Raw genomic sequence first — 9,040 nt, forward strand, 5'->3', positions numbered from 1 at the left:
TTTCACAACATTTTACCTATCGCAGTTTCGTACTCGCAATAAAACAACACTATCTCGTTAGATGACGTCGTTTTTGGTGGTTTCACGACGCTACCTAGCTTAAACTAACATAACTCAACCTAACATAACCTTCGCACTTCTATCGTTAGAAAACGTTTTATTCGCTACTTTACAATGTTTTCTACAAGATTACGACGGTTTCATGCGCTTTCACATTAGATATCGCAGTTCCCGACTTGTAATGGTGAAAAACACAGCATCTCACTAATTGACATTGTTTAATGCGGTTTTAGCGCGGTTCATATCTTAACCTAACCTAACCTTACCTAAACCAACCTAACCTAACCTAACCTAACCAAACCTTACCTAACATACCCTAACCTAACCTAACCTAACCTAACCAAACTTAACCTAACCTAACCTAACGTAACCTAACCTAACCTAACCTAACCTAACCTAACCTAACGACGTTTGCAAGCGCTTTCACATTAGATATCGCAGTTCCCGACTTGTAATGGTGAAAAACACTGCATCTCACTAAGTGACATTGTTTAATGCGGTTTTACGACGGTTCATATCTTAACCTAACCTAACATTCGCACTTGTATTAAAAAACGCTCTATTACACTGTTTCGTTCACAATTAGGATATTTGCATAACCTCACAGTTTTTCACCAACTTATTGCAGTACAGAACGCTGTATCTCGCTAAATGACATCGTTCTTTAAGATTTCACGATGCTTGCATGCGCCTTAACGAGAATATCACAACATAGCAGTTTCGCACTTGTAACGGTACAACACGCAGTATTTGGCTTGTTCATGCCGTTTTGTGTGCTTTCACAACATTTCACCTATCGCAGTTTCGTACTCGCAATAAAACAACACTATCTCGTTAGATGACGTTGTTTTTGGTAGTTTCACGACGCTACCTAGCTTAAACTAACATAACTCAACCTAACATGACCTTCGCACTTCTATCGTTAGAAAACGTTTTACTCGCTACTTTACATTGCTTTCTACCACATTACGACGGTTTCAAGCGCTTTCACATTAGGTATCACAGTTCCCAACTTGTAAAGGTGAAAAACACTGCATCTCACTAAGTGACATTGTTTATAGCGGTTTTACGACGGTTCATACCTTAACCTAACCTAACCTAACCTAACCTTACCTAACCTAACCTAACCTAACCCAACCCAACCCAACCTAACCTAACCTAACCTAACCTAAACTAACCTAACCCAACCTAACCTAACCTAACCTAACCTAACCCAACCTAACCCAACCCAACCCAACCTAACCTAACCTAACCTAACCTAACTTAACCTAACCTAACGTAACCTAACCTAACCTATTCTAACGTAACCTAACCTTACCTGACCTAACCTAACCTAACGTAACCTAACCTAACCTAACATAACCTAACGTAACCTAACCTAACCTAACCTAACGTAACCTAACCTAACCTAACCCAACCTAACCCAACCCAACCCAACCCAACAACACCCAACCCAACCTATCCTAACCTAACCTAACCTTACCTAACCTAACCAAATTATCCTTACCTAACCTAACCTAACCTAACGTAACCTAACCTAACCTAACCTAACCTGACCTAACCCAACCTAACCTAACCTGACCTAACCTAACCCAACTCAACCCAACCTAACCTAATCTAACCTAACCTAACCTAACCTAACCTAACCAAACCTAACCTAACCTAACCTAACCTAACCTAACGACGGTTGCAAGCGCTTTCACATTAAATATCGCAGTTCCCCACTTTTAATGGTGAAAAACACAGCATCTCAGTAATTGACATTGTTTAATGCGGTTTTACGACGGTTCATATCTTAACCTAACCTAACATTCGCACTTGTATCTAAAAACGCTCTATTACACTGTTTTGTTCACAATTACGATATTTGCATAACCTCACAGTTTTTCACCAACTTATTGCAGTACAGAACGCTGTATCTCGCTAAATGACATTGTTCTTTAAGGTTTCACGATGCTTGCATGCGCTTTAACGAGAATATCACAATATAGCAGTTTCGCACTTGTAACGGTAGAACACGCAGTATTTGGCTTGTTCATGCCGTTTTGTGTGCTTTCACAACATTTCACCTATCGCAGTTTAATACTCGCTATAAAACAACACTATCTCGTTAGATGACGTCGTTTTTGGTAGTTTCACGACGCTACCTAGCTTAAACTAACCTAACCTAACCTAACCTTCGCACTTCTATCGTTAGAAAATGTTTTACTCGCCACTTTACAATGTTTTCTACAAGATTACGACGGTTTCATGCGCTTTCACATTAGATATCGTAGTTCCCGACTTGTAATGTTGAAAAACACTATATCTCACTAAGTGACATTGTTTAATGCGGTTTTACGACGGTTGATATGTCAACCTAACCTAACATTCGCACTTGTATCCAAAGACGCTCAATTACACTGTTTCGTTCACAATTACGATATTTGCTTGACCTCACAGTTTCTCACCAACTTATTACAGTACAGAACGCTGTATCTCGCTAAATGACATCGTTCTTTAAGGTTTCACGATACTTGCATGCGCTTTACCGAGAATGTCACAACATAGCACTTTCGCACTTGTAACGGTACAACACGCAGTATTTGGCTTGTTCATGCCGTTTTGTGTGCTTTCACAACATTTTACCTATCGCAGTTTCGTACTCGCAATAAAACAACACTATCTCGTTAGATGACGTCGTTTTTGGTGGTTTCACGACGCTACCTAGCTTAAACTAACATAACTCAACCTAACATAACCTTCGCACTTCTATCGTTAGAAAACGTTTTACTCGCTACTTTACATTGCTTTCTACAACATTACGACGGTTTCAAGCGCTTTCACATTAGATATCGCAGTTCCCGACTTGTAAAGGTGAAAAACACTGCATCTCACTAAGTGACATTGTTTATTGCGGTTTTACGACGGTTCATACCTTAACCTAACGTAACCTAACCTAACCTAACCGAACCTAACCTAACATAACCTAACCTAACCAAACCTAACCTAACGTAACCTAACCTAACCTAACCTAACGACGTTTGCAAGCGCTTTCACATTAGATATCGCAGTTCCAAACTTGTAATGGTGAAAAACACTGCATCTCACTAAGTGACATTGTTTAATGCGGTTTTACGACGGTTCATATCTTAACCTAACCTAAAATTCGTACTTGTATTGAAAAACGCTCTATTACACTGTTTCGTTCACAATTACGATATTTGCATAAACTCACAGTTTTTCACCAACTTATTGCAGTACAGAACGCTGTATCTCGCTAAATGACATTGTTCTTTAAGGTTTCACGATGCTTGCATGCGCTTTAACGAGAATATCACAATATAGCAGTTTCGCACTTGTAACGGTAGAACACGCAGTATTTGGCTTGTTCATGCCGTTTTGTGTGCATTCACAACATTTCACCTATCGCAGTTTAATACTCGCAATAAAACAACACTATCTCGTTAGATGACGTCGTTTTTGGTAGTTTCACGACGCTACCTAGCTTAAACTAACCTAACCTAACCTAACCTTCGCACTTCTATCGTTAGAAAACGTTTTACTCGCAACTTTACAATGTTTTCTACAAGATTACGACGGTTTCATGCGCTTTCACATTAGATATCGTAGTTCCCGACTTGTAATGTTGAAAAACACTACATCTCACTAAGTGACATTGTTTAATGCGGTTTTACGACGGTTGATATGTCAACCTAACCTAACATTCGCACTTGTATCTAAAGACGCTCAATTACACTGTTTCGTTCACAATTACGATATTTGCTTGACCTCACAGTTTCTCACCAACTTATTACAGTACAGAACGCTGTATCTCGCTAAATGACATCGTTCTTTAAGGTTTCACGATACTTGCATGCGCTTTACCGAGAATGTCACAACATAGCAGTTTCGCACTTTTAACGGTACAACACGCAGTATTTGGCTTGTTCATGCCGTTTTGTGTGCTTTCACAACATTTTACCTATCGCAGTTTCGTACTCGCATTAAAACAACACTATCTCGTTAGATGACGTCGTTTTTGGTGGTTTCACGACGCTACCTAGCTTAAACTAACATAACTCAAACTAACCGAACCTTCGCACTTCTATCGTTAGAAAACGTTTTATTCGCTACTTTACAATGTTTTCTGCAAGATTACGACGGTTTCATGCGCTTTCACATTAGATATCGCAGTTCCCGACTTGTAATGGTGAAAAACACAGCATCTCACTAAGTGACATTGTTTAATGCGGTTTTAGCGCGGTTCATATCTTAACCTAACCTAACCTTACCTAAACCAACCTAACCTAACCTAACCTAACCAAACCTTACCTAACACACCCTAACCTAACCTAACCTAACCTAACCAAACCTAACCTAACCTAACCTAACCTAACCTAAGCTAACCTAACCTAACCTAACGACGTTTGCAAGCGCTTTCACATTAGATATCGCAGTTCCCGACTTGTAATGATGAAAAACACTGCATCTCACTAAGTGACATTGATTATTGCGGTTTTACGACGGTTCATATCTTAACCTAACCTAACATTCGCACTTGTATTAAAAAACGCTCTTAATACACTGTTTCGTTCACAATTGGGATATTTGCATAACCTCGCAGTTTTTCACCAACTTATTGCAGTACAGAACGCTGTATCTCGCTAAGTGACATCGTTCTTTAAGGTTTCACGATGCTTTCATGCGCTTTAACGAGAATATCACAACCTAGCAGTTTCGCACTTGTAACGGTACAACACGCAGTATTTGGCTTGTTCATGCCGTTTTGTGTGCTTTCTAAACATTTCACCTATCGCAGTTTCATACTCGCAATAAAACAACACTATCTCGTTAGATGACGTTGTTTTTGGTAGTTTCACGACGCTACCTAGCTTAAACTAACATAACTCAACCTAAGATGACCTTAGCACTTCTATCGTTAGTAAACGTTTTACTCGCTACTTTACATTGCTTTCTACAACATTACGACGGTTTCAAGCGCTTTCACATTAGATATCACTGTTCCCAACTTGTAAAGGTGAAAAACACTGCATCTCACTAAGTGACATTGTTTAATGCAGTTTTACGACGGTTCATACCTTAACCTAACCTAACCTAACCTAACCTAACCTAACCTTACCTAACCTAACCTAACCTAACCCAACCCAACCCAACCTAACCTAACCTAACCTAACCTAACCTAACCTTACCTAACCTAACCTAACCTAACCTAACCCAACCCAACCCAACCTAACCTAACCTAACCTAACCTAAACTAACCTAACCCAACCTAACCTAACCTAACCTAACCCAACCTAACCCAACCCAACCCAACCTAACCTAACCAAACCTAACCTAACCTAACTTAACCTAACCTAACGTAACCTAACCTAACCTATTCTAACGTAACCTAACCTTACCTGACCTAACCTAACCTAACGTAACCTAACCTAACATAACATAACCTAACGTAACCTAACCTAACCTAAGCTAACGTAACCTAACCTAACCCAACCTAACCCAACCCAACCCAACCCAACAACACCCAACCCAACCTAACCTAACCTAACCTTACCTAACCTAACCAAATTATCCTTACCTAACCTAACCTAACCTAACGTAACCTAACCTAACCTAACCTAACGTAACCTTACCTAACCTAACGTAACCTAACCTAACCTAACCCAACCTAACCTAACCTAACCCAACTCAACCCAACCTAACCTAATCGAACCTAACCTAACCTAACCTAACCTAACCAAACCTAACCTAACCTAACCTAACCTAACGACGGTTGCAAGCGCTTTCACATTAAATATCGCAGTTCCCCACTTTTAATGGTGAAAAACACTGCATCTCAGTAATTGACATTGTTTAATGCGGTTTTACGACGGTTCATATCTTAACCTAACCTAACATTCGCACTTGTATCTAAAAACGCTCTATTACACTGTTGTGTTAACAATTACGATATTTGCATAACCTCACAGTTTTTCACCAACTTATTGCAGTACAGAACGCTGTATCTCGCTAAATGACATTGTTCTTTAAGGTTTCACGATGCTTGCATGCGCTTTAACGAGAATATCACAATATAGCAGTTTCGCACTTGTAACGGTAGAACACGCAGTATTTGGCTTGTTCATGCCGTTTTGTGTGCTTTCACAACATTTCACCTATCGCAGTTTAATACTCGCTATAAAACAACACTATCTCGTTAGATGACGTAGTTTTTGGTAGTTTCACGACGCTACCTAGCTTAAACTAACCTAACCTAACCTAACCTTCGCACTTCTATCGTTAAAAAACGTTTTACTCGCCACTTTACAATGTTTTCTACAAGATTACGACGGTTTCATGCGCTTTCACATTAGATATCGTAGTTCCCGACTTGTAATGTTGAAAAACACTACATCTCACTAAGTGACATTGTTTAATGCGGTTTTACGACGGTTGATATGTCAACCTAACCTAACATTCGCACTTGTATCTAAAGACGCTCAATTACACTGTTTCGTTCACAATTACGATATTTGCTTGACCTCACAGTTTCTCACCAACTTATTACAGTACAGAACGCTGTATCTCGCTAAATGACATCGTTCTTTAAGGTTTCACGATACTTGCATGCGCTTTACCGAGAATGTCACAACATAGCAGTTTCGCACTTGTAACGGTACAACACGCAGTATTTGGCTTGTTCATGCCGTTTTGTGTGCTTTCACAACATTTTACCTATCGCAGTTTCGTACTCGCAATAAAACAACACTATCTCGTTAGATGACGTCGTTTTTGGTGGTTTCACGACGCTACCTAGCTTAAACTAACATAACTCAACCTAACATAACCTTCGCACTTCTATCGTTTGAAAACGTTTTACTCGCTACTTTACATTGCTTTCTACAACATTACGACGGTTTCAAGCGCTTTCACATTAGATATCGCAGTTCCCTACTTGTAAAGGTGAAAAACACTGCATCTCACTAAGTGACATTGTTTATTGCGGTTTTACGACGGTTCATACCTTAACCTAACGTAACCTAACCTAACCTAACCCAACCTAACCTAACATAACCTAACCTAACCTAACCTAACCAAACCTAACCTAACGTAACCTAACCTAACCTAACCTAACCTAACCTAACCTAACGACGTTTGCAAGCGCTTTCACATTAGATATCGCAGTTCCCAACTTGTAATGGTGAAAAACACTGCATCTCACTAAGTGACATTGTTTAATGCGGTTTTACGACGGTTCATATCTTAACCTAACCTAACATTCGTACTTGTATTGAAAAACGCTCTATTACACTGTTTCGTTCACAATTACGATATTTGCATAACCTCACAGTTTTTCACCAACTTATTGCAGTACACAACGCTGTATCTCGCTAAATGACATTGTTCTTTAAGGTTTCACGATGCTTGCATGCGCTTTAACGAGAATATCACAATATAGCAGTTTCGCACTTGTAACGGTAGAACACGCAGTATTTGGCTTGTTCATGCCGTTTTGTGTGCTTTCACAACATTTCACCTATCGCAGTTTAATACTCGCTATAAAACAACACTATCTCGTTAGATGACGTAGTTTTTGGTAGTTTCACGACGCTACCTAGCTTAAACTAACCTAACCTAACCTAACCTTCGCACTTCTATCGTTAAAAAACGTTTTACTCGCCACTTTACAATGTTTTCTACAAGATTACGACGGTTTCATGCGCTTTCACATTAGATATCGTAGTTCCCGACTTGTAATGTTGAAAAACACTACATCTCACTAAGTGACATTGTTTAATGCGGTTTTACGACGGTTGATATGTCAACCTAACCTAACATTCGCACTTGTATCTAAAGACGCTCAATTACACTGTTTCGTTCACAATTACGATATTTGCTTGACCTCACAGTTTCTCACCAACTTATTACAGTACAGAACGCTGTATCTCGCTAAATGACATCGTTCTTTAAGGTTTAACGATACTTGCATGCGCTTTACCGAGAATGTCACAACATAGCAGTTTCGCACTTGTAACGGTACAACACGCAGTATTTGGCTTGTTCATGCCGTTTTGTGTGCTTTCACAACATTTTACCTATCGCAGTTTCGTACTCGCAATAAAACAACACTATCTCGTTAGATGACGTCGTTTTTGGTGGTTTCACGACGCTACCTAGCTTAAACTAACATAACTCAACCTAACATAACCTTCGCACTTCTATCGTTAGAAAACGTTTTACTCGCTACTTTACATTGCTTTCTACAACATTACGACGGTTTCAAGCGCTTTCACATTAGATATCGCAGTTCCCAACTTGTAAAGGTGAAAAACACTGCATCTCACTAAGTGACATTGTTTATTGCGGTTTTACGACGGTTCATACCTTAACCTAACGTAACCTAACCTAACCTAACCCAACCTAACCTAACATAACCTAACCTAACCTAACCTAACCAAACCTAACCTAACCTAACCTAACCTAACCTAACCTAACGACGTTTGCAAGCGCTTTCACATTAGATATCGCAGTTCCCAACTTGTAATGGTGAAAAACACTGCATCTCACTAAGTGACATTGTTTAATGCGGTTTTACGACGGTTCATATCTTAACCTAACCTAACATTCGTACTTGTATTGAAAAACGCTCTATTACACTGTTTCGTTCACAATTACGATATTTGCATAACCTCACAGTTTTTCACCAACTTATTGCAGTACAGAACGCTGTATCTCGCTAAATGACATTGTTCTTTAAGGTTTCACGATGCTTGCATGCGCTTTAACGAGAATATCACAATATAGCAGTTTCGCACTTGTAACGGTAGAACACGCAGTATTTGGCTTGTTCATGCCGTTTTGTGTGCATTCACAACATTTCACCTATCGCAGTTTAATACTCGCAATAAAACAACACTATCTCGTTAGATGACGTCGTTTTTGGTAGTTTCACGACGCTACATAGCTTAAACTAACATAACTCAAGCTAACCTTCGCA

Source organism: Rhipicephalus microplus, unplaced genomic scaffold, assembly GCF_043290135.1.
Source record: "Rhipicephalus microplus isolate Deutch F79 unplaced genomic scaffold, USDA_Rmic scaffold_33, whole genome shotgun sequence".
NCBI classification, from domain to species: Eukaryota; Metazoa; Arthropoda; class Arachnida; order Ixodida; family Ixodidae; genus Rhipicephalus; species Rhipicephalus microplus.